At 45.0% G+C, this 22,893-nt stretch overlaps 1 protein-coding gene across 2 annotated transcripts in view; it reads left to right on the top strand.

The window, feature by feature from the left end:
- LOC140897602 (uncharacterized) overlaps window positions 1-6,965 on the top strand; it is a 343,279-nt gene extending 336,314 nt beyond the window's left edge. For both annotated transcript variants that reach the window (XR_012154754.1, XR_012154755.1), the window contains one exon: window positions 6,892-6,965. The gene's annotated coding sequence lies outside the window, so the exon portion shown is untranslated. The remainder of the gene's footprint in view (window positions 1-6,891) is intronic.
- The last annotated feature ends 15,928 nt before the right edge of the window (window positions 6,966-22,893 follow it).

The raw sequence follows: 22,893 nt of genomic DNA, 5'->3' as shown, positions 1-22,893 counted from the left end.
ATGTTCAAAACTGGGCACCTAAAATTAGCCTTCTAAATCCATATTTAGATACCTAAATAAGTGAATTCATTTGTAAAAGTGCTGAGCACCCAGTAGCTTCTGTCGACTTCAGTGGAAACTGATGAGAGTTCAACATGTTTGAAAATCAGACCATATAGTTAAGTATCCCAAAATGGACCTATGAGCCTAACTTTAGACAACCAATTTTGAAAATCTCAGCTGTAGGACAGAGAGCAAATTATACAGATGCAAACAGCATACACCAGTGTATGAAGTTAAGCACATCTGGGTGGGATTTTCACAAGTACCTAAGTGTTTTAGGCACACAAGTTCCATTGAAAGTCGTTAAGCTGTGTGCTTCTAAGTCACTTGGAACATGAGGAAAATCTCACCCATGGGTCTTTCAGGAGAAATGTAGTAGCAGAATGTTAAGGTTTCTTTGCACAGCAGTTCAGTTGATATCAATTTAATTGGGCTGGTCAAACCACTAGCACTAGGGATTTTTTTTCCCCTCTGACCATTCCTTTCCTTTCACAAAAAGGGCCCCTTTTCTGAAAAATTATTACCAAACTAATAATTGAAAACTGGAAATTAGACCCTAGTCTTCAAAGAAAGGGTTCTGAAGTGTGCATTAGCCTTCTAACAAGATGAGCCATCTTACTAGTCAGCACTCGTTTCCTACTTGAAATTATGTTTGACTACAGGGCATGAAATGTTATTCATCCTTCGCCATCTCCCTCCCATCCATTTCTATTCAAATTCAGCACTGAGTGGTAGCAGCAGCAGGTACATGAAAAAGATTTTCAGGTGTGCATGTGTCTTTTTATTTTTCCTCCCAGTTCCCCTTTTATATGTGAGAAAGTAGCATGAAAAGTAAAGCAAATTAGAATCAGAAAGAAAGTGTTGGATTTAAAGCAATCTGTTTAACATGGCAGAGTTTGTTATTCACTAACATGTGGTCATGGTATGTAAGACATTGCAGGCTGAATGGGAAGCATGCTGCATGTAGAAGGCATTCTCTCTCAGCAACGAAGAGAGGTGGTCAAGGCCGGCTTGGAAAGGGTGGTGTTGAGGCAGCTGATGGGCACTAGGTTAATTTTCATTTCTCTCCTTGGCAGTTGCAATTTCACAGATCTTGTCATCTGTGGATGGTTGCAGGAAAGGGAGATCAGAAATGATAAACATCCACATTACCATCTGAGATTAAAATGTCACCAAATGATCTTTTAATACAAAGCTGCTGGTTGATCTGTGGTTTGGTTTGTATAATGGAGACTTTTACTTTAAAGGGAAAAAAAATGAAATTTGGAGCCTTCCACGGTGACAAGTGCATGATCTACATTAGACGTGGATGGGTTTGATTTGCCTGAATGAATCATGGTCATCATCTATTTATCCCTTCACCTTAAAATGGACTAAAATACTGCTATATTTACTAATAAAAAATTACAATAGGGAAAGTTTAATACATATAGAGCCAAGTCCTGGAGTCTATTCTTGGCTGTTGTCTTACTGAAATCAGTCAGTTTTCCCTTTATTATAGGCTTAGTAAAAACTGTGGGTGAGTTATTTTCCCTACATAGGAATATCTTTGAATTGGTAGAAACTCTGCAGAGTTCACCTTGAGGAGTTTCTATGCATACTTTAGTCAGGGGAAGAGCGTAGAGTCCTAGAACCCGGGCTCCAGCCCGAGCTCAGAAGTCTACACAGCAATGAAACAGCAGCGCAAGCCCAAGTCAACTGGCACAGGCCAGCCACGGGCATAGGTGCTGGAACTAGGAATGCTGAGGGTGGTGGTGCACCCTCTGGCTTGAAGTGGTTTCCATCGTATACAGGGTTTACAGTTTGGTTCAATGGCTCTCAGCACCCCACTGTAAAAATTGTTCCAGCGCCCCAGCCATGGGTTTTTCTTTGTGTGTACACATAAGAAAGCAAAGGTCTGACCCACAGATACCAAAGATGCCATGAACACAGCAAGAGTGCAGGCGCCCTGAAGAAAGGGGAATACTGCCCCACAGGGTGGCTGATTCTCTGTTCTGTGCAGAAAAGACTGCATGGGCATAGGCAAGCCATGAACAAAGACTTCAGGGATCAGTCCCCTCTTTTGCTTCATAGTCTATCTGGCAGCCAGTTAAGGGTACACAATAAAATTATCGAACAATGTGGTTTTATTTCTGAAACTGATCTGAATCTTGACTCCTACAATTGTTGCATTGTGAATAAATAACAATTATTATTGATTAGTGCCTGAGGGTGCTTTGGTTTTGTTTCTTTTTTTTAATTAGCTGCTATGCAAAAAAATTTATTTGCAATAATTCTGTGTGTTTTTGTGGGTGGGGGTGGAAGAGTTCTTACCCAATGAGGGCCAAATCTTTGGCTATCCTGATGTAAGTCAGCACAGTTCCATTGACTCAGAGCTAGGCTTATTTACCCCAGCTGAGTATCTGGCCCAGAAATTCAATAAATTAAATAAATCCAATCCTAAAGTCTTTCTTTTTGGACAGGGCCTGGGCTAAAGGCTTATGTAATGCATTGTGGATAAGGGAAAGAAAGGATAGGAAAGAGTAGAATATAGGTTTGTGCACACATCACCAGGACAAATCCGGAAGAAAAGGAATAAAAAAGGACTTTGTTTCTGTGGCTGTTTGAAAATGGTATAGTATCTGTGAACATCAGTTGAATTCAGCCATATAAAAACAAGTTACCTCAACCATGTGGTCTCAGGTTTCAGAGTAACAGCCGTGTTACTCTGTATTCGCAAAAAGAAAAGGAGTACTTGTGGCACCTTAGAGACTAACCAATTTATTTGAGCATGAGCTTTCATGAGCTACAGCTCACTTCATCGGATGCATACCGTGGAAACTCTCAGCTAACGTCCTCTCAGCCACTGTACCCTGTACATCCCCCTCATTTACAGTAGACCACAGCCAGCAGAACTGGGGCTCCCTGTAGCGATTCAGTTGGTTTCTCCTGGCTACAAGGCCCAGGATTCTCTGAGTGATAATGCCCCTCCATACTCCAAACTCCTGTGCCAGGCATTCTTTGGTTGGTTGTGTCTGTGGGTAGTGGGGCTGGGAGGAAAGGGGATCAGATCAGTTTCATGTAGGGCTCAGGGTTTTCAGTGAAGCTGGAGGACCAGGGAACCTGTGATGCTTCCCAGACATGGGCATGATGAAAGAGGGTTATTTGAGTCCCAAGGGGGCTAAATTATTATCACCACAGAGCTCTCAGTCAGCAGAAAGCAGCTCAAGAACACAGTGTCTCAGCTTTTACTCACCTCACCATATAACCCCAGATAGAGCCATTTCAGCTTCTTTGCCATTTGCAACTCTGATAAAATGGTCTTATCAACAGGCTGCCTAAACAACCTGCACTTCCTTAATAGCCTGCCAACAGACTTCTTTCCCAGGCTTGGCATTTCGTTTATTAAGCCATAGCCCTTTGTTGAATTCACCTATTATTTCAGGGAAATTCAGCCTGCAGTCCAGTGAAACAAAGTACAAAGAGGAAGGTAGCCCAAGGCCACTGGCATGGATCTCACCCCACCCTACTCTCAAAGGCATTGGGATTCCTCTACTTGAGTAGCTAAACCTGATTTTAAAAAGAATTCTTCGATTGCTGCTAAACCTTTGAGTCCGTTTCAGACAATTAAACCAGAGTCCATCAAAAAGCCACCTTCCAGATAACAGCACCATTTCAGCATTCACTGTCTGAGACAGCTGGCTTTTCCATGAGTGGCAGCCTATCCTTTCACCCTTCCTGGAAGGGACAAACCTAACATCTCAGGTTGAGCGTCCGTCATCTTTGTTCATGCATAGCCAGATTCTGCCACCTTCCTCTCATTGGGTAGCACCTTATTCTGCAAGTAGCCTGGTGAAATTACTGGCCCTGAGATCCAAAATGTTGGAGAGCATTTGGGCTTTTTCTTGTAAGTTGGACCCATGTCCTTCATAACTAGTTATAAGAAAAAAAAGAGGGAAAAGTGCGGAGAGGGATTGGTTCTGTTGTTTCTGGAGATAATTAATGCTACTTAAAGACAGGGCAGGATACCAGCCTGCTTCAAATTAGTAGATGCTTGCTTAAGGAACTACCTTGTAATAATCTCACTAAATGTCCCATGCCTGTGTAGTCCAGTAAACAGAGCAGTGGAGTGACATTCGAGACATGGGTTCTCATCCTGGCTTTACCGCTGACCTGCTGTGTCAACAGAGTGATCTTGAACAGGCCACTTCCCTTCTCTGGACCTCTGTTTTCTTTCTCACCTTGTCTATTTAGTTTTTCAGCTCTTTGGAACCAGAGACTGTCTCTTACTGAGTGTGTGTACAGTGCCTTGCACAGTGAGGATCTGATCCTGTTTAGGGTCTCCAGGTGCTATTGAAATACAACTATAATACTTAAATTGAACTTGCCATTTTGGAGCAAACGTATTGAGAGGAGTCTCTTGATCCCTGCCAACCAGGTTTCAGGCCTGGGACTATTAGAGACACTGCAGTGTCTCATTGATTGATGTTCTCCTAGCAATGGAAAATGGGCAGGCATTTAGGATGATTCTTTGAGATGTCTCATTGCCCTTTGGTACAGTTAGCCATGCTAATAATATATTACTAATAACAATAGTTTGCACTTCCTGTACTGCTCCCCTAATTACCAGGAGCAGCTAAATACATCAAACTTTGCTTACCGTACTCATACAAGTACATTCAGGATTATGATCTGATATAGTTTCCTCCCTATTTTAGTCTCAAAAGTCAATGGGAGGTGTGCTCCTAAACCCCTTAGGTACTTTAGAAAATCTCATCCTGTAAATCTTATCCCCTCCTTTTTTTTTAAACACAATCAACACCTGTTTGGTGAAGGGATGGAGAGATGTGAGTAAATGTCTGAGGTAGAGCATGGGATTAACTAGACTCTCTTGTTTGCAACCCTGTGTCAGCGTGCTGAGGTCAGTGAGAACACAGCACAATGGCAGTTATTAACGTTCTTTAGTATTTTGTTGCAGAATTTAGCCATGACCATGGGTTAGGTAAAATGGTGCTGCTCTCACCAGTCGTACATACTCATCAACTCTACTCTCATGCTGCTTGCTCTCACCCTGGTTCACTCAGTGGAGAAAAGAAGAGGCTAGGTGGGACAGTGGCGCCCAGGCCAGTCTTTACAAACTGGCGTGCCTAAAGTTAGATACCTGCATTCATGTGTAGGTGACCACATAAAAGTGTTCTGAGCAGCCACAGCTCTCATTAGCTTCCCCTGGTTTCATCTGCAGCTTTGAATCTGATTACATCACAAGGTAAATGAGTTTGTGCAAAAGCAGCACATGCAGTGGAGTTGTGCAAAGCCCTGGTAATTTGTATCCGAGAGCCCTACTTTGCTATACAGTAACCAGCAGAGGACTGCTCCCCCATTGCCATCCATGCTTTCATAGCACTGCAGAAAAAGTTGTTTACCACAGATACCACTCAGAGCTTTGTTTGTTTATTTGGCAGGAAGCACAGTGCACGGGTGACTTGCTTTGGCCTGTAGCCAAGCAAAGATGGGGGTGGAAAAAGGAAAAGAAACCACTGATGCCTGCAGCTGTTGTAGTAGTAGTGTGCCTTGTATGAAGGCAGCTTCCTCCTCCTCATTCTCCTTGGTGCTTTCAGTTTGGTGATTGTTTTAATTCCATTGCCTTGAGCATGTTCTCGTTGGCTGACAGAGGTTGGTAAATACTATGAAACAAAAGCCTTTAGGTTAGTGCTTCAAACTGTTCCGATTTTAACACTGGATGCACATGCAGATCTTGGGTGGTGCAAAGTTGTAAGCTGGTGTCCTCCTATTGCGGGAGATAGCACAGATAAACAATGAATTATAACTGTGATTGTTAATTTTTTGTATTATTGTAGCGCCTAGAAACTCTCGTCATGGACCAGGACCCCATTGTGCTAGGCACTGTACAAACACAGAACCAAAAGATAGTCCATGCCACAAAGAGATGACAATCTAAGTATAAGACCAGAGACAACAGATGGATACAGACAGAAATTTAAGAAGTGGCTGCCGGGGGCTGGCATCAGTGGCCAATTGGCGGCAGAAATCATCCTCTCAGTAGTGAATGAGAGATGATAGGTAGGGCGATATTTAAAGAGGCCTGGTCGGGTATTTCCTTTCATAGTTGTGCCTTGTCCATCCATGAGAACTTGCCTTCCCTTCCCTTTATAAACGTACACACACATGTGGGTGGGGAAGGAGATTACATATACTGTATACATTGCATATGTGTGTATAAAATTTCAAGTTGCTGTTTCAAACCATGGAGGCACTCAAGCTACTTTTAGGAAAAATGACTGGAAATGCTTAATGTTGGGAAACTACCAGTTTTTCAGTGACTACCTTCTTGAACATGGCTGCACTGTTTTTGCTCAAACTTTCAAAACAAACATTCCACCTGAGGTGGAGAGCAAGCATTGGAAACTTCAGAAATTGTCAGTTATATGTAAGTAATCTAAAGTAGTGAAAAAGGTTAGTCAGTCTTCAATTTAGGTGTCTCCAATGATCTACCTAGGACATAGAATATACACACAGTGTATAAAGCTTGTGTATTTACCCCCCATTCCTCCACCCTAGAGTCATTTGTGGGACAAGAAGCGATCCATTCTTTTTTAATGGTAGCTGTTTGAAGCCCCAGGGAGGTTTGGAATGTTAGAAGCAGTCCTGGCAGAGATGAATTATCAGGCAGAGTACAGGTGAAGTGACCAAAGGTGGACGACAAATACAATTTAGCACATGAATATCATAGTGTTAGTCAATGGGATGCCTCACATGAGTAAAGACTGCTTGCATGAGCAGGGGCCTGGAAGAGTGGGCCATATATCCTTTATAAGAGATGGTCCAGCTGCTGCAATTTATTCCCTATAGGTCAAGGATGTGGTTCGTCTGAGAAATGATTAGTAACGAAAGCTTCATCCTGCAAGTTGGGGAGAAAATCCGTTGCCTTAAATACTTCCACCATGACCTTCCACAAGGGCCTGTTTTGGCTTCCCTTTTATTCAACATAAACTCATATGACCTTCCTGAGACACAAGCTGAGAAGCGTGTGTACGCTGATCACATCTATTTTCCTGACACTGGAAATGACTTCCATAGGATTGAAGGGAATCCCAGCCAAGACATGGATACTTTGATCACTTACTTCCAGCAATGGAAACGAATTCTTAGTGAAACCAAGACTGTGGCAACTACTTTCTAACTAAACAATCATCTTGCCAATCAACCCATCTCAAGCCAGGTACAAGGATGGCTACTGCCATTCCAACCAGTTGTCACATGCTGGGGAGCAAAACTTGACCATAGTCTGACACATCAGCTTCACCTGGAACACCTGTGAAAAGGAAGATCTCTTCCTGTACTATCTTGATACAAAAACTATCAAGAACCTCCTCAGGAGCAGATCCTTCAGGCCTTCATCTATCTGCATTGGCCCTGGTGTTTTCGGACTGCTCTGCAGCTTGGGGACACTGTTGCCACACAGTTTGTCAAGACAGAGCTGAATTTGGCCACTTGTATTATTAGTGGCTGCTTGAAGTACACACCAAACTTCAGTTTGTATGTGCTAGCACACGTAACTCTGACAGACCTTTGACAAGATGTCATTACTGCTAGATTTGCCTGGACAGCTTTGACAGGTGAAACTTGATGCCCCATTTTCAGATAGGAAATAACACACAGCACTGACTTAAAGATCTGCTTATATTCAGGGGGGGAGAATCCCTCCCTGTGGACCAGGGCATGACACCAAAGCTGGTCTTTTGATACCACTTTTCATTAGCAGCTAACTCACTTCTGGCCAAAGTGCTGCTCTTTACCATCCACTGGTGATCAGCACTGCCAGGGAGCTGAAAACTATGTTCTTATGGCATGGAAAAGTTTAACACACTAAGTAAATTCAGGAGTCCATCACCTGCACCTGTCTTCTTGTCCACTTGATCGTAGATCCCGGACCAGGCTTAACCAGATTTGCTGCAACAATAGGCCTCATTTCCTCCCTATGCTGTGACTGTGCGGCAGCATTGCAGACAGTAACTCATGGGGTAGAAGAGTGCCCAACTTGACATCTGGTGGGTGGTTTGCAGTGCCTAGTCTTCCCTTGATAACAGAGTCTATCCTCTGGTTACAGAACCTGGTCATTGATCTCTGATGTTTTTCTAAAAGATCTGCTCTAGGAATTATTTTGGGGAAGTTCCGTGGCCTGTCAGACATGAGGTCAGTCTCCATGATCACAATGATCCGTTCTGGCCTTGGAATCTATGTCTGCATACAAGAAAAAGATATTCTTTACACAGTCCATGTGGTGATATTTTGGCAGCTATATTACAGTACATATCGTGAACCACAGTGGGATCGTTAAATATATCTCAGTATTCCACAACTATACATACTGGGAGAGATATCATCTAAAGCGGTGACGTGAACAATGACAAATCCCCATGCTGTCAGAGCAGCTATGATTCCCCCCCTCTCAGTTGCTGGTTTCACACTCACTTTGTTCTCCCTGCTACTGTTGGATGGTTGGTTGGTTTTTATTTTTAACCAGAAGCCTTTAAAAGAAAGAGAGAGGAAATGCATGGAAAATGACAGCCATGGACTCAAGCAGCTTTCCAAAAATAAAACGCACATTTAAACACCAACCAAGTAAACAGCCTTCTCTCTGCCACTGGTGAGTCATGGCTTAGCTTCAGGAAAGCATTTAACTACATGTTAAAGTCCAATTAACTTAAGCGCCTGGTTAATGTTAGGCAGTTGCATAAATATTTAGCTCAGTCCGGGCTTACTGAATATCACTGTTCTTATCCTGACAAGAGTCCTCATCTTCTCATTGTCTGTCTCGGTTCTTATACTGCATCAATCACTGTGAGATCTGAATGCCTTGTTTTTCACATTGGCCTGTCCTCTCATGTATTCTGTCTGCATAACACACACTCTCCATTTAGATTTCCAGAGCAAGTTCTTTCCCTCTTGCCCCACTCCCGTTACCCTCCCTACCCTTTCTCCTACTGACAAATAGTGGTAATCAGTTCCTGCTGCTCCTGTATCTCCTCCCCAGTATGCCCCGGAATTTCCATGAGATTATATTATATTGTTCGATTATTGGAATGGTTACAGGAGCAGAGGAGCAATGTCTTAGTGTACCCAGAACTGATGTTTGGGGGTATTGGTGCCCATCAGAAGGAGAGAGGGGATGTAACAATATTTATGTCAAGTTTCTCTATAGATTTGTCATTCTAAATTGGGGGCGTTTGAGTGGAGAGGAAATCCTTTTAGTTCTGGCAGGGACATAATGATTTCCCCCTTTTTTTAAACCCTTGCCTATGGATGCTGTGTTCCAGTCACAGTCTTGCCAATCAAGAAGGAACCTGTCAAGACGTTTCTTTAATTGGACAAAAGGGTTACTGTTTAGCAACATGAGGCATTGCCTAAAAATTAGGGGCAAGCACACAAACTCCACAGTAATGCCAGACTCTGCCTGGCCCAAGGAGAGAGACTTCAGCCCAGGAAACTGCATCGTGTCCTCCCCAACTCCAGGCTACATTCATGGTCACTCTATCTATTAGGGAAACACAGTACCTACCCTTTTTGCAAAATATCTACCCCCAAAAAACTTCCTTAGACCAGACAATTTCAATGGCATTAAAGGGGGAGATCCTGGGGGGGTTTTTTTGTTTGTTTGTTTGTTTGTTTTCAGATATCCTGCTCCTCTCTTTAGCTGTTGAAGGACACAGCTTTACAAAAGTAAAGGGCACAACTTCTAGGCCACCAGTTCTTTTAGGTTTTGTGCAACTCCAGAGCGTGGGGTTGCACAAAATGCCTACAATTGCCCTACACTTGGATGGGGACCCTGCAGATGGTCAGTGCACCCCATAAAGGTGGTGTTGCTGGGTGGGAGGAGCTGTTTCAGCAAGGGCTTGCTTCTGCCTCTGCTAGCAGGGTCCTAGAGAACCCCAGATGGGAATGAAAACTGCTTCCCTAGTGGAAACTTCAAGGGAGGGATGCCCATGGTAGTCTGCACTACCCTCCCTTAGCTAAATCCCTCTGGGATGCATCAGCTCAGGCTGGTTCAGAAAGTTCAGTTGATAGCTCCCTGCAACAGCATGAATAGATCTGGCCCTGGATGTTGGCTGTAGCAGATGCCATCTCTCTGTGCGTGTCTCACTCTCTGCATTAGAAAATTATAGACTGCAGTAACTTTGGGGCGGTGTTTGCATACCTCTTTTTTAATAGACAAAATTATTCATCTGAGCCAAATTTGTGTTTAAAACAGGTTTGCCAAAACCCAAAAGTATCTGGTGATGAATTTAGTGATTGCAGCTGTTGCTAATGACAGGGAGGTGGTCACGTCTGCTGTACTTACCACTTCCTGTAAATGAACTGGGTCATTAATCAGAGAAACACTTGCTAGTACAGATAAAGTTAAGGTGGTGTCAGCTGTTTTGTTATAAGCCCTTCCTGTGTTCTCTGCCACACTTTTTTTGTTGGCTTTTAAGAGGCTTATCACTCTGATCTTTAAATTTGGAGGCTGGACTAAAACATCCACCATTAAGAGCACAGTCTGTATGTTGCACCTATGAAAACCTGCTTGTTCCTGCACAGAGGGGCATTTGCAGTCATAAATTGCCAGTGGTACCCATTAGTACACAGCTACCCAATTTGCACATGCCAGCATGGTGATTTGCATATGCAACTGCAGAGTTTGTCAGGCACAGTGGAGTGCATGCCTATCCATTGCACACTCATTGGAAAATTTGCTCTACAAAATCTCTTCACTGAAGCAAATGTTTTACGCACTTAGAAAAAAGAAAGGAGTCCTGATGTTAGCATTTAGGTTGTGCAAGTACCAGACAGGTGAGAGACGGAGGTTTCATGGTTTTACAGATATTTGTTGTTTGTGGGGCGGGGAGAGGAGGGAAGTTTTGAGCTCTTATAGGACTTGAAGGACTTGGGGTTTGTGTACATGGGGAAATTGACTAACATAGCTATAGCAGAATCATTATGAACCTGATCTTTTGGCACTTATATGTATTTGCCCATTAAAATATCTGTTTATATTAATTCTTGAAACTTGGCTACTGTGTCTGCATGGTTTCTATTCAGGGCACTGCATTCCACACTAAAATTCGCTAGGATACTAAATACCACAGCATCTTTTTTGTAAGACAAAACTGAGGTCCTGACCATTTTTAGTGACTAAATATCCCAAATCAATTTTATTAAAAGCTGATGTTAATTGCAGAGTTATGCCCAAATACGAACCTAAGTAAATAATTCCTTTCTGCTGAAGTTTCAGCAGTATACGGTATGCTTCCTTGCTTCCTGCCCGAAACTGTAATTGCTGTGTGCCATTGACTAGACAGAGGTGGCTGCATTTCAGTGATGGGTAAAGCGGCACTGCCATTCCCAAGTGTTCAAATATCATGAGTCAGGCCCTAAAAAATCATGATATTGACTTTAAAAATCATGGGATTTTAAATAACCTGGGGGTCTTTTTATTTGCCTTCTGGTTTTTGAGCCTTAAGGGTACACTCAGGTTATGTTCTTCAGCTTTTCTCCACAGCCATGAGAGCTAATAACTTGATTTTTTTAACAATACTTGCTGATGGTGAGTAGTACCTTACTGTCTGAGTAATCCCATGGACTGCAGTGGGTCTACTTGCACAGTAAGGTACTACACAACGTGAGTCAAGGTGCCAGAATCTAGCCCAAAGTTTATAAGACACTTTGGGATTCTTAATGCTACATAAATAAAAGCTGTTGTTATGATTATTCTAATTCTTATTTATTATTTGTAACATAGCAGCACCAAGAAGTCAAGACTCCGTTATACTAGGTGCAGTACAAACTTAGACAAAGAGATCGTCTCTGCCCAAAAGAGTTCACAATCTAAGTTTAAGGTCAGAGACAACAGGTGACTATGATAGATAGACAGGCGGGGGGGACCACAAGGTGACAGTGAGACAATTACATTTAGCATAATAAGTAGTGGTCTTGTGTTAGATTATTTTTGTAATAAATCCTATATAACATTGAAGGAGGATCGCTGAGCAAGTGTCAGACAGGAGGAAGAGGGGACAGGCACCTGCAGTAACTACGACCTGAGCACTGAATGAATTAATCCAGAAATTTTCAGTACAGACAGAAATGAATAAACTCTCCAAAGGCATCAAAAGCAGTAACAAGTCTAACTAGTTGTTAAAAGATGTCAGGCAGGTATTGTGCAAAGAGGCAGGTTTGGTGCTAACTTAAAGGAAGGGACAGATGCCTGAGATGGGCTACTGGCTCCCTCCACGCCTAAAATCTCTTCTGTTTCCTGTGTTACCACTGCCAGGACTCTTTGATGTGTTGCACGCTTTATTCCCCTCTGTCCACACGCACTGCGTGTGGCATTCTCTCTCTTCAAATGGAAGGCAATATCTTTTGTGACACGGTGCGGCTAATGAGCTGTCCTGGGAACTGAAAAGCTGACGCAGGATTGATGAACTCTGCTGCTTGTTTCCAAGTCTGTCTTAATCATGACATGGAGAGATCACTGTGTGTTTAGTAAAGACCGTTCCGTCGTGCTATTCAGCTGCTTCTGCACAGAAAAACAAAACCACACCAAGATGCATTGCAGAGGGTTCGGGGGGGGGGGGCGGGGAGGGCTATTGGTGTTGGGGATGGGAAGGGCGCGGGATAGTTAAATGTTTGGCTCTTCCTGGACACCACAGATGGAGAAACCCACTTTTCTCCCCCATTAAGTGCAAGTCCTCCCCACACCTAGAGACATCCAGCCACCCACACAAAGAACAACTCCCCCCGAATCCAACCTGTGACACAAACTTTCCCCCTCAAGAGAGCACCTGCCTCGGCCAGTCTGAGGCAATGCAGTGTGTTTCATTCCCATTTTGAGTCACTGAGGCCCTCTCTTCACAAGGAGCCTCTCTCCCCTAATTTATTACACTGAGGCATGATCTATACACCGGGTAAGTCCGCACTTTGAGCTGAAGGTGTAAATTCTAGCCAAGGAGGCATACCCGCCGCACAAGCCCTGAGCTAACAATGAAAATGTAGCCGTGGCAGTGGGACGGGCTAGCCACCCCGAGTACATGCCTACCGCTTCAGACGAGATCATAGTTGGTGGCTAGCCCCTCCCACTGCTCCTGCTTTGGCAGCTACACACATTTTTAGTTCACTAGCTCAGCCAGAGCTAGCATGTGTAAAGCTCAAATTTACATCCCTCGCGTGAAGTGTACACGTACCCACAGAAGTTGTACCAGTTTAACTGCAAGTATGATGATGAACCACTTTAAACTAACTGTTGAAACTTGGTGGATGATTTTGTTTGCTGCATCTATTCAACCTACAGACAAGCTAAACCACTGTAAGACTCATTTAAACGGATGGAAAGTGCCCCCACACAGAGCTGCACCATTTTAACAGAATGGGTGCAGTGTCACACCTTTAGCTACTCCAGGGCAATTTCATGCATAGACCTGACCTGACATCTACTCCCCCAATTTGAGATACCATGAATCCAGATGCAGGGTCTCTGAAGCAGATTGTCTACCATTACATTGAAGCGGGAGAAAGTAGCCACAACTTCCCCTCAGTCAGAGTGGTCCATCAGGGTCAGCTTAGCCCAAAAAGTGGGGAGGGGCAGCCTGGACATATGCCCATTTAGAGATTCATAGTGTCAAAGAGTTTAAGGCCAGAAGGGATCATCAGATCATCTGGTCTGATCCCCTGCACATCACAGGACACCAACACCACCCAGCATCCACACCATAAACCCAGCAACTGAAATGAGACCAAAGCATTACAGCATTACCAAGGTGCATGAGTGTCCTCCCCAACCCCCCGATGGCAAGGAAATGATTAAATGAGGTATACCCAGATAATTCTGGTTAGTGACCCACACCCACATGCTGCAGAGAAAGGTGTAAAAACCCCACAGTCACTGCAAATCTAACCTGGGGGAAATGAAGGAGAGCAAAAAACACCTCCCAGAATACATTTGGGAGGGGGACGGGGGCGCCACGGGGAAGAGGAATCCGTTCCTGACCCCTGCTGGTGGCTGGCTGAAACCCTGAAGTATGAGCTTTTAGGAACATAAGACATAAACTCCCTTTGGTAGTTTCAGCCAGTGGGCTACTAGGGAACTAAACACATTAAGCTGCTGCAACCCAGCAGAAACTCAGAGGGAGAATAGGGCACCAGCTCCCCTCTCTGAAATAATCCCCAGAGCAGAGGGGTCCAGGATGGCAAAGGGGGACCTGTCAGCAAGAGCCAATCTGATGCATGAAAGCCCTAATCCAAAATCCATGGAAATGGGTGGGAAAACTCCCATTTACTTCCATGAGCTTTAAATCAGGCCCTTGGTGGTACGACCGAAAGGAGAAAATGCCATGGTGTTGGTTTGATTTGATGTTCTTCCTGTGGACTACTTTCCCCGAATAAGTGGAAGAACACCAAAAGGGAAAGTAATGCTCAGTATTCCAGTGTATCAGAAACTGGGCTATAGCATAACAGTAGCCGTACCTCCCCTCTTCAGAGTAGCAGGTCCTTGTCTGTTAACCGTGCAGTTGTTTGGTCCCCTCCAGTGTTATCCATCCGGATTTATTTATTAACACCCTGGTTCAAGTTAAATTTTATGTGCACAATTTTTCTCTTATGCCCACTTTAATGGACACTGCAGAGAGAGCCAGCACACAGGGGAGATTAGCTCCTTGCTTAAAAGAACATTGTCCAGGTATTTTTCATAATCTCTTAAACATTTTTGCTGACTCTTTTATTTTTAATTAGATCCCCTTGGAAAGCTGGCACTGAAATCTGTGTCCTTCCACTGTTGCTGCGGTATTCTGTATACAAAACACAGAAGGGAGATATGGTTTCTTGCCACATATTTCTGGATCTCCTTGACACACAATAGATCAGATCCGCAGCAGGCATAAATCAGTGTGGCACCACTGAAATCAGTAGAGGAATGGTGATTTATACCAGCTGAGGATCTGGCCCAACTGTATTTGTTTGTTATTGTAGGGTTGTTTGTGATCACTGGGGATGTCAATTGGGAAATTTTAATTGCTTCCAAAGGGCTGCAATATAAGTAAGAAGATTAAAAATGCAGGGCAAATTTGCAGCAAAGCAATCTAGACAGTGTCCCAAAATGTACAGGTTGGAAAAAGGTGCTAGTGGTGGAAAGAAGGAGTTTACAAAACTGTAATAGACCAGTTCTGCCTTGGAAACACATATGAAAAGCTGCAGGTAGGAGGAGAACTGTAGAGCAGAAATTGTTTGCCCTGAGGCTGCTCTAAGTTGCACAAGAACCAAATTTGCCTGTTGCTAGCAGGTAGGCAGTGTAACATAAGCATGGTACAAAAACATCTTTCCCAGGAGCTGTGCTGAGCCACAACCTTGTTGGGCCTGAAAATTGGGTCCAGATGATCTAGGATATGGGCTGAGCAGTTCTGGGATGGCAAATTTAGGAGCACCCAAGCTTGGGGACAAGGTTTGAGCAGATCTTTATCTTACTGGTATTTCTGCATTGATAAAGCCAACTTCCAGGCAGGGGATGAGCTTTGACTCTACACTGGGTGAAGACTTTGTTTTAGAGTGTGGTGGGAAGGCACCTTTGCTCATATTGCTTTTGCAAAGTTTGGCTTAAATGACTTGCCAGGGTCACAGTGCATCAGTGCAAGAGATGGGAATAGAATCCAGGTCTCCTGACTCTCATTCTGGTGCCTTGTCCCCAGGACCACACTGCCTCCCTCAGCAATCTCCTTTGCTGCTTTATTTGAGTTTTTCATTTGTCTTGGAGCCCTCTGCTATAGATTTATGGGCCCAAGGAAAGGAATGCAGTGAGCAAGCAATAGCCTCTTCAAAAAGAAACCACATACACCACAATGCAGTAGCTTCTCCATGGGTCTCTGTCCCTTCACAACCCAATGTTACATTAGACAGGCCTTGATTACATTGTAGATCTGTTGGCAGAGATACTACTCTCTCAAAAGACTAAATTACACAGTCATTTCCCGCCAGAGTGGAGAAGTACAAGAAGCTCTTTTCTAGTATTTATGTGACTGCAGGGGTCATTTACAGGAAAGCAGTACTAATCACAGTGACACCTCCAAAGGAAACCTCCAGCCTTCTCAGATGGGCTGGGTAAAATAGCTTATCTTTGGCTTTTCATCTTCATGATCCCAATCTCGCCATTTCTAAAGAAGGCAAATGCAGGACCGATCTGCAGTAATTACAAGGAAGTGTGGGCCTGTTGCCTGTTCTGCAGTAACATGGAAGGATCAGCTTTGCAAGAAGTTTGAACACAATTCATGAGAAGATGGGGAGGAGGGGGAACAGACCGAGAGTGAGAAAAATTGCTGTAATGGCTTTTTTTAAAAATAGGGCTTTTCCCCTTGAGTCCTGCTTCCTTAATCGTTGGTCAGATGAAAGCATGTATGCACTGGGGAAGTGTGATCTATTGGGTAAAGCAGCAGGACTTTTGGGTTGTATTCTCAACTCTAACACTAACATACTATGTAGTCTTAGATCAGTTACTTAGGGCCTCAATCCAACTCCCATTTAAGCCATAGAGAGTATGCCTCCCAGCATAGCAGGTAGACAGACTTGCGCTAGCGGGGCTCAAGCTAGCTCACTAAGACCAGCAATATGGACGTTGCTGCTTGGACTCTCAAGCCCCCCTGACCACCTTGACTTGAAAGCCCAAAATCCAGCCATGCCACAATGCCTATGTTGCTACATTTAGTGGAGTGGATTGAACCCTGCTAGCATGAGTCTGTCTACCCAGGCTGGGAGGCTCACTCCCCGTGGCAATGTTGAGACATACTGTCTTCCCATTGACTTAAATGGGAGTTCGATCAGGCCTTTAACCTCTCTGTTCCTCAGTTTACTGGCTGTACAATGAGTAAAGTAGCTATCTATTTCAGTGGATGTTGCCAGGTTTAATTATGTCATGCTCTCTGGAGTGGCTCACAAACATGAGTGCCTACCTCAGGGCAAACTGTCAAAAACAAGGGAGATACCCCCAACTGGTGGTAAGTTCTATAATTAGATTTCACCAACCCAGTAACAAATTGAATTTCTGGATCACTGGAACAGTCTTACCATGGAGCCAGAGAAAGTCCCTTTAGACCAGGGGTCAGCAACCTTTCAGAAGTGGTGTGCCAAGTCTTCATTTATTCACTTTAATTTAAGGTTTCGCGTGCCAATAATACATTTTAACATTTTTAGAAAGTCTCTCTCTAGAAGTCTATATATTATATAACTAAACTATTGTCATATGTAAAGTAAACAAGGTTTTCAAATGTTTAAGAAGCTTCATTTAAAATTAAATTAAAATGCTGATCTTACGCCGCTGGCCCGCTCAGCCCGCTGCCAGCCTGGGGTTCCATTCACCTAGGCCAGCAGCAGGCTGAGCGGGGCCTGCGGCCAGGACCCCGGCTGGCAAGGGGCCGGCAGCCAGAACCCCAGACCAGCAGCGGGCTGAGCGGGGCCGGCGGCTGGGACCCCAGACCGGCAGTGGGCTGAGCGGCTCAGCCTGCTGCCACTCAACCCGCTGCCAGTCTGGGGTTCCGTCCGCCGGCTCCTGCCAGCCAGGATCCTGGCTGCCGGCCCTGCTCAGCCCGCTGCCAGTCTGGGATCCCGGCCCTGCCCACATAGGGTGGGTACCTACCTTCTCCCTGGTTCTAGCCCATTCACTTCCTCTCTCTCTGCACTGAGCTGAGGGTGGGAGTGCACTGATCACAGGGCTGGGGGTGAAGGAGCAGGCTGGGGTGTAGGGTCTGGCCAGGAAATAGAATGAGGGAGGGGGCGCAGGGTTGGGGCACGAGGTTGAGGTGTGGAGCGCTTACCTGGGCAGCTCCCATTTGGTGTGAGGGGTGCAGGTGGGAATGTGGGGGAGGGGGGTGCAGGAGCTCCCGTTTGGTGTGCAGGGTGGGGGGTGCAAGAGTCAGGGCAGGGGGCATGTGAGGAGGGTGTAGGAGTCAGGGCATGGGGTGTGGGGGGGGGGCTGGAGTCAGGGCTGGGGTCATGGGGAGGTGCAGGGGTCAGGGCAGGAGGCTGGGGTATGTGTGAAGGGGGTGCAGGGGTCAGGGCAGAGGGCTGGGGTGTGTGGTAGGATCATGGGGGTGCTCCCAGCCCCCTGCCCAGAGTGGCTCACAGCAGGGGGCTGGAGGGGATATGCCCTGATTCCACCCCCCTTCCCCAAGGCCTCATCCCCACCTCTTCTCTGCCTCCTCCCCCGAGCGGCTGCTTCTCCCCCTCCCTCACAAGGGCCATCAGCTGATTGGAGGCAGGGAGGGAGAGGAGGAGGGGCAGGAACCCAGCACCGCGGGGTGGGGGGGAAGAGACGGGGGAGGGGGGACCTTGCCTGCCCTGCAGCAGCAGCCGGCAGGCCCAAGCTTCTTCACCCTGCCCCCACAGGGGGGAGAGGGGCGGCGAAGAGCGGGGCTGGCAGCTGGGACCCAGCAGGCCTCAGCGTTGCATTAAAAATCGTCTCATGTGCCTTCTTTGGCACGCATGCGATAGGTTGCCGACCCCTGCATTAGACTCTTCAGTCCATCTTGCCACCCAGGCAAGCTGGACTTAGTGGTAAATCACACAGAGACCAGTCACTTACCACAGATCAGTTGGTACCCTAGATCTTACACCAAAGACAATGCCTGTAGCCAATCCTGTAATAAGCTATCTAAAGGTTTATTAACTAGGAAAAAGAAATGAGAGTTGTTTACAGGTTAAAGCAAGCAAACATATACACACAAACAAGTTGCAATCTAAATCCTAAGAGTGACAAAGTTGTAGTCAGAAAAGGAGTACTTGTGTCACCTTAGAGACTAACAAATTTATGAGAGCATAAGCTTTCGTGAGCTACAGCTCACTTCATCGGATGCATACAGTTGAAAATATAGTGGAGATATTTTATATACACAGAGAATATGAAACATGGGTGTTACCATACGCACTGTAACAAGAGTGATCAGGAAAGGTGAGCTATCACTAGCAGGAGGGGGGGGGACCTTTTGTAGTGATAATCAAGGTGGGCCATTTCCAGCAGTTTACAAGGAGAGAGCCAGAAGAGTACCCAGAAGTTACCTACTACAGGACAGGCCCAACAAAGAAAATAACAGAACACCACTATCCATCACCTTCAGCCCCCAACTAAAACGCATCATCAAGGATCTACAACCTATCCTGAAGGACGACCCATCACTCTCACAGATCTTGGGAGGCAGGCCAGTCTTTGCTTACAGACAGCCCCCCAACCTGAAGCAAATACTCACCAGCAACCACACAACAAAAACATGAACCCAGGAACCTATCCTTGCAACAAAGCCTGTTGCCAACTGTGTCCACATATCTATTCAGGGGACACCATTATAGGGCCTAATCACATCAGCCACGCTATCAGAGGCTCATTCACCTGCACATCTACCAATGTGATATATGCCATCATGTGCCAGCAATGCCCCTCTGCCATGTACATTGGCCAAACTGGACAGTCTCTACGTAAAAGAATAAATGGACACAAATCAGACATCAAGAATTATAACATTCAAAAACCAGTCGGAGAACACTTCAATCTCTCTGATCACTCGATTACAGACCTAAAAGTGGCAATTCTTCAACAAAAAAACTTCAAAAACAGACTCCAAGGAGAGACTGCTGAATTGGAATTAATTTGCAAACTGGATACAATTAACTTAGGCTTGAATAAAGACTGGGAGTGGATGTGTCATTACACAAAGAAAACTATTTCCCCTTGTTTATTTCCCCTCCCACTGTCATTGTAAACTGCTGGAAATGGCCCACCTTGATTATCACTACAAAAGGTTTCTCCCCCCACCCCCACCCCCTCTCTCCTGCAGGTAATAGGTCACCTTTCCTGATCACTCTTGCTACAGTGTGTATGGTAACACCCATTGTTTCATGTTCTCTGTGTATATAAAATCTCCCCACTATATTTTCCACTGTATGCATCCGATGAAGTGAGCTGTAGCTCACGAAAGCTTATGCTCTAATAAATTGGTTAGTCTCTAAGGTGCCACAAGTCCTCCTTTTCTTTTTACGGATACAGACTAACATGGCTGCTGCTCTGAAAGTTGTAGTCATCTGTCAATTCAAAATGCCTTTCAGAGTGGACCCAGGGGTAACCCCTGGGCATCTCTGGCTTCAGCTTAGTGTCTCTGGCCCTGTGAGAGTTCAGACAGCAAAGAGTTAAAAATAGTGGACACAAAGATTTTTTATTTCCCTCTTCCAGCATTCAAACTGATGGGACAATGCCCATACTTCTCCACAGGTGAATGGGGCAATTAACAAAGCTTTTGTCTTATAATGGCCCACTTAATTTTTTATAGTCCTTGATGGTCAAGGCAGTGGGGATGATTCCCATGCTTGGGATCACAAGTTCAGAGCAAACATTTTCGAAGTTATAAAGCAAAACTTACATATGTCCTTATAGCATGGAATACAAACATTACAAGTGAGATTAATGCATGTAGAAATTTACAAGCATTTCACAGAGTCTAAACACTAAACACATTTTATAAGATTAATACCTGTTTTGAACAAAACTAACATACAGGTGAGCTGGTTTGGCTTCCAGCAATGAGTTTGTCAGTTCTTAGCTGTCACCAATGGCCATGGCCAGAGCTGGCACTCAGCTTATCAGCATCACAAAGTAACCCTTGTAAAATCCTTTGAGATCTATGAACTAAAGGTTCCTAGGTAGCACAGAGGCGCAGAATTTTTTTATTATATGATTAGGTATAGTTAGCTAAAATTGATCCAGTATCTATAGTGCTCCAAACAGTCATCCATAAAATGCTGCAGCAAGATCTGTGAAGACTTATTTTGCATTACTTTGGTCATCATCTTCAAAAACTTTTTGCTAGAGTCCTTTTCCTGACACACTGAGGCATCATACTTTTATTTAACTTTAATCTTCTTATACTTTCAACCTCTGCCATTCTTTTCCATTCCATATTACATATATGGGTTTTCTGGGTTAGTTGTAGCCTTTCTTATTTCAGACATCACAGCTTTAAGAGCTGAGAAAGTAAAAGATGAAGTCAGACTTTAAGAAAGAGCAGGAGACTTTTAAAATATGGTGGAGAGGCTGGAAGGACTCTCGCAGGTTTTGCAAGAGCTGGAAGAATATAACAAAAGCTTTGCCTCTAGCCTTTAACTTGAAAGCTCTAAATCAGAGAGGGTACAGTGTGTGAGAACAGCTTTCTGTCTCTTTCTGGTAGGTTTGGATCGCATCCAGAAATAAAAGCACAGCCATAAAGCAACACACACATCACATCCAGCCAAACTTCCGTGCAAGCCTTGGGCACGTTGGTAGGCAGAGTCAGTGCAACTCATCAACATCATTTTTAAGAATGCAGCAGCAGCTTGGTCTCTTTCTGCTCTGTGATGACATACACTCACATCATGAATGGCGCTTTTCTGCAGCGCACACGTTGCTGCAGAGAAGCCAGCGACTGATTGGGCACATGGCTCACGCTTACCTATCATCCCTAATTCCATGGCTGAGTTAAGCACATACTAAGGCAGAGTCAGGTGTGCTGGCATGGTCACTGACCATTCTCTGCCTGTGCTATGCAGACAGGACTTCACCCTTCAGGTAGCTCAAACCAGTTCCTTTCAGTGGCATAGCTACCATGGTGCAAGTGGTGCAGTCACACAAAGGCCCACGCTGTTTTGGGGACCCAACCAGATGGAGGGAGCAGCCAGTGAGTGAGTGGCATTTTGATGGGTTCGTGAAAGGCACAGCACCTCTCAGGTTTCGTCCGGCTGCCCCTCTGTCATGACAGGAGATCATCCAGGCCAAATTTGAGTGAGTGGTGTTATAACTTGGTGCACAAGGTCACAATGCCACTCAGGTTTGGCCTGACTGGCCCTTCTGTAACAGAGGGGTGGCTGAGCCAAATGGCACCTCTGCATGGGGTCGCAACTCTACTCATCATTCATATTTGGCCCATGTTGTGTGAGTGTGGGGCGGGCGATGGGCGTAAGCAGAACTGGGTGGCAGGAGGAGCCACCCTAGTGTGGGATGGGGCAGAGCGCTGAGCCTGAGGGGCAACAATGAGAGGCCAGGACGGTCCCAGGGATGCTGGGAAAAGGGGTGTGAGCTATCGGGTGAGTGGGGATTGTTGGGGAGCTGCAGGATGAGGGGTTGGGTGAGTGAGGGATATTGGGGGCAATGGGGTGAGTTGTGGGGGCTGTGGAGGGAATGGGTGATGTTGGGGGGTAGTGGCGTAGGTTGGGGGCCGTGATGTAGATGGTAAAATAAATTTTCAATTTTAGAATCATGGAGCAGGCCTCTAATCTAATTCTTGCACCAGGGCCCTCTGGGGCCTTGTTATGCGATTGGTTCCTTTCACAAGCACTAAATGTACTCCAGAAAATAATAAAGTTGCAAAATTGTTTGCTGTGTTGTTGTAGCCAAGTTGGTCCCAGGATATGAGAGAGACAAGGTATGTGAGGTAATGTCTTTTATTGGACCAACTTCTGTTAGTGGAAGGGTCAATGTTTTGAACATCACAGAGCTCTTCCTCATGTCTGGGTAAGGTAACCAGAATGTCTAAGCTAAATACAAATTGGGACAGAAGTTAAGCATAAGGGGTTCACATGCTGTAGGAGACTGCTTAAAATAAAGTGGGGAATTAAGAGTTAGCAAGCAATGGGGGGTGTTACAAATTGTTGTAATGAAACCAGGATCCTGCTAAGTCCTTGTTTATTATTTCTAGCAGAGATGAATTTAAGTTCCCAAGCTCAACTTTTGAAGGTGTTGTACAGACTTCCTTTGAGGATGAGGACTGAGAGGTCAGATATGGAGCAATCATTTTGTGAAAAGTGTTCGCCTACAGGTCA

The sequence above is a fragment of the Lepidochelys kempii genome, chromosome 14, assembly GCF_965140265.1.
Source record: "Lepidochelys kempii isolate rLepKem1 chromosome 14, rLepKem1.hap2, whole genome shotgun sequence".
Taxonomy (NCBI): Eukaryota; Metazoa; Chordata; order Testudines; family Cheloniidae; genus Lepidochelys; species Lepidochelys kempii.
The sequence above is the reverse complement of the archived record's forward strand: the minus strand, read 5'-3'. Positions and strand labels throughout refer to the sequence as shown.